Here is a 4,747-nt window from a genome sequence, read left to right on the forward strand (position 1 = left end):
CTTTAGCATTCGTGTACTGCAGGGCGATGACATAAAAGGACATAAAGACCAGGGTACAATGGAACAGCTTGGTTAAATTAGGTGACGTCATAAGTGATGCAGGTAACCTTTTTCACATGACGTCATAGGTTATGGCTTAAGCATTCTTGTACAAATTCTGTAGTTTAGTGATATAAAAATGAAATAAAAAACCAAGAGATAATGGGACGTTCTTTTATTTAAACCCATAATTCATTTCAAACCTAGGGTAGGTTACTCATGTTATTGAAACTTTTTTTTTTTATTATTTATTTACTCCTTAGATGCAGCATTGCAATGCCCCGAGGAGAGAGAGAGAGAGCGCCCTCAGCTGGAGGTAATGGTAATGAAACTAGTCGGTTGCCAACTTTGAAGTCGACCCAAAAGGGCTTAATAATTAAGTTTCCTAAGCTGACAACAGACTGGCCAGATGGAAGGAAGTCTCGTATATACTTCCTTCATGCTTTCCAAGATGACTGCCAGTTTTCTATGTCAATAGGGGAGATATGCGAGACCCCCAAATGTCAAAGAATGACTAAGTATAGTTCAGACTAAGGTGGGCGTGGCAAGGCTTTACACCAAGACAACCCTAGACTTAAGTTCCCTCTCATGGCTGTGGTTTCGTACTTAGGCAAATGTTTGGTGGACTGTAGTGTCTTGTGAAACATGGCGTGAAATTCCCGTATACTTGAACCGCCAGAATTTCGTCCTGATGTATAATGGCCCACCCCCAAAAAATTTCGCAAATCCATTTCTCTATGGATAACTCGTGGATAACTCTACGGATTTTGATCGCATGTTTTGGCAATCTGTTTTCAGTTTTAGTTGAGATTTCTAGTCTTTTAAAGTTTCTCTCAAGTCTTCTTTGTAGAAAACGAATGTTTTTTTTATAACTACACTTCATAGAAAACAGGAGAACAAATACGAAGAGACGGTAACGAAGACATATTTATTTTGACAATATTAGCCACCTAGTATTGACTTACCACCTGACAGATTCCTTGACTTTGAGAGCTGAAAATAGGATTTTACTAGTAAATATTAATTGATAAGGCTAATTCAACCTCATTTTCAGAGGTATTTATATATAAAACTGACCTGCTTTTTTCAATACTGATTTGATTGAGATAACTTAGTACATTTAAAGTCTCACACAGCTTGTTAACCGGACATTTTTTCAGCGTTTTTTAAGTCAAGTTTGATATCAGAATGCCAATAATTGGGGCAAAATTGAATTCTGGTCATGATAATAAACATGATATGCTTCAATTTACCACAAATATTGCCATCTTGATGCCAAATCTGACGGCAAAAAGTTGAAATATGTCAGAATATAAGCTCCTATCCGATGCAGAAATGCTGTGCACGCAATTTCAAAATAGTGGTTTTTCAAGCTAGTCTCATTTAGCTGAAACTTTGAACACTGAAATGGTCCATTTCTTCAATTCATATTTTTATTATTAGTTTTCGTTCGTTCAAATACCTTTGCCTGGCTAACCTTTCCGTGTGAATTTAATTATAGAATTTTAATTATGGGGGCATTTCTTAAAATCAGAGAAATGTACCGTCACAATTTTATGTTCCTACAGCATTTTGTGCTGTATATAAATGTCCTGCTCCCTCATATTTTATAGATTTGCTTACTTTACATTTTTAACTATATAGCTTTTATTTCAATTGCCTTTTTTAGGCTTAGCCTAATAACTGGATATGCACCAAAATACTGAATTATTATTAACTGAAATTCTAAGTAACTTCAAATTCACCTCTTTAATTCAAGACTATTAAAAGATATATCTACTTAATTTGGTGCCATTTTCACTTTACATATTTCCAAAGAAAAACCAAAGAAAAACTAAATTAACTTAATTTTACTTTAAATGGCAAGTCATCCTATAGCCTTCTTTTACAACTAAAGCAATTAATTACACCAAGACACACACAGTCTCCCCAAAAGCAGACAAGTTACTCAGATGCCTTCGGGGTGAAACAAGCTTGCCTTGAGGCACTCCCCCCCTCCCCAAAAATGCCACCAATTCGTCTCATAGGCCTAAAGACACCATTCAATGTAAGTGATTGAGTCGGGTAAATGGGCAAGAGACGTGCAAAGCTAATGTCCTCCTCCCCTGAGTTCTTCCTCCCCCAGCAGGACAGCAGGTCGGACTAACCGTGAGCCTCTACCATACACGTAGACCACCAGGCCAAATTTTAGGTTCTGCGTGATACGTCTTAACAAAATTCATCCCATTGCCAGAATAATTTGAGATAGGACTAGGCCTAATGATGCAATCAAGGTCTAAACAAGTTCATTTACAAGTAAGTTAGTAGAATAACCTTTCAATAATATGGAATTTGGGATAGGATTGGATAAAACTAGTGATTAGGGATAGGACTAGACCTACCTAACTAGCAATTAAGGATAGGACTAGATTGAAAAAACTTTTACATTTTTTATTAACAGCGGCACTATTGCGGTGAAGGTCCTCGCGCTAATTGCCCATCGGGTAGTTACAAACCCAAGTGAAAAGTTTTTTCACATCTGTTGGAGAAATGTAGGTACCAGCAGTCCCAGTCCATCACTCGTGCTGGACCAACTGTCCTCTGCCATGGCCAAGATAGGAGTGTAGCAACGAACTTTTTGATTTTATATAAATCTGAAATTCTTTCAGATGATCTGTGTTTTTGTTCGAGGATTCCGTTGTACCTGAAGTGAAGTTAACACCGGCGAACCTTATTCGTACGTCAAGATTAATTATCATTACGAATTTGCCATCAATATCGTCCAAGTCTTGTAAGGTTCACCAAATCATCATGAAGCATTGTTTGTAACCAGAACAGACTTTGTCACTTTCTTTAAAACATTTTACGTTCTTCAAAACGTCCCCTTATTAAGGTTAAATTTACTAACTTTATACTGTTTATCATATATATCGGTCCAGGATTTATTCGTGGTCTTGCTGAAACAATATATAATAGTTTCGTCTTCAAACAACCAAAATTCATCCGAAGATTGTCATAGCACTCAATAGATGTCTTTAGCGAACAATCTTGAGAAAACATTATATACCTAAAAAAAAATCTTATATTTGGTATTCCTAGCACTTTCTACCCTTTATTTAGTATTAATTTGAACCATAAATCTTTGTATTACTAGCAACGCCTTTCGTCATATAATAATACAAATATCTTTATTTTTATGGTGATTTTATTTTATTTTTGACATTTACAAGCAAGGCATACGAATTACCTTAGTTTACCATTTACCTATTTTAATGTGTTCTATCAAGGCAGAAATAATTTTCTTAGAAAACGGTATATTGAGATAAACGAATAACTCAATAAAAATGTATTAAACCTAATGCTAGAAAATGACACATTAGCTGTTCAGGGTTGGCTTATCCTAACTTTTTACTCTACAGTTATACTCGTACATCAATGCGTATTTGTGTTAATTTGATATAGATCATAATATAACTGATAAAGCTTCGGGAGGTAAGTCCCTTGACATACTGCCCCAAGCCCCTATCAAATCCCCAGCAGGCACTGGCTGACTACTCCATTGCAATGGCAGAAATTTAGATGCCTTCAACATCGAGTGTTTTGCTGGATCTTCTGAAATAAATTAGGTTTTTCAGACGTGATCTTCATTTTACGATTAAAAAGCTGAATATTTGCATACTTTAATCGTTATCATATTGAATTTGAATATTCCCAGGTATTTTATTATTTGTCTATATCCATTTATTTGTCTGTTAATAACTTATTTTTACTTAATACTGGATGTAAAAATAATCTTTAAAGAAATTTCCGAAAATGGGTTTTCGTCTCACCAGCCAATGGGAAGTCGTCTAAGAAGCTTTTTTGCCAAAACCCAACGATTTCAGCCAATTAAAGGAGGCGTTAAAAACATTGTTTATGGTGTAGGCCTCTGATTGATCAGAGCAATTCCTATTCCTCCCTTTTGAGGACTCAGTGTAGCGCTAAACACGGAGTGTAGTGGACGTCTTTGGAAGTGGACGTTTTTGTAAACAAATGTTCACGAGATAAAGGAAATGACTTTGGTAAAGAAGGCATTTCATGTTAGTCTATCTAACATTCTTAGACAATATTGTTGCTGCCGTAGGCTTTGATATGCTTGGTTAATCATTGGCTACCGTGAAAATGTCCTTCGATGGAGTTTTGTGGTCATGGAATCTAGAATTTTGCAGTTTTCAAAAATATTTTGTAGACTGGAAACCCTTCGGAGCTGGACGGCCACTGTGTCATTCTTTAAACAATTTACTTGCATACTTTTTCAAAAATTAACTGTCTAAATTTCTCAAAAAATTCTGAGGCTCTTGAACCCATTTGTGGGTTGGGGGTCCATAACTGAACATTTATCGTGGAGGGAGAGTACGTGACCTGATGTGGATAAATGGACCCTTTACATCAACAAAGACCACCACAGATAGGCAGACAGTCCTTTTCGATCACGGGTAATGTGGCAAGGATCAGACTGTCTCAATCTATTGTGCTCTAAATTCTCAGACTAAAAGTATGATAGTTGATGCTTGATAAAAAATGATTACGAAGAAACAAATCCACAATTACGTATGGGTAAATGTATTTAATCACAATGAATCCATAGAGAGAGATTTCGGAAATCTGTTCCATGTCACTTTTCAACCTGGTGGCTGCGATATAATAACGCTAACAAGGTAAAAATACAAACCTCAAAACAAGTTAAGTT

This window comes from Macrobrachium nipponense, chromosome 37, assembly GCF_015104395.2.
Source record: "Macrobrachium nipponense isolate FS-2020 chromosome 37, ASM1510439v2, whole genome shotgun sequence".
NCBI lineage: Eukaryota > Metazoa > Arthropoda > Malacostraca > Decapoda > Palaemonidae > Macrobrachium > Macrobrachium nipponense.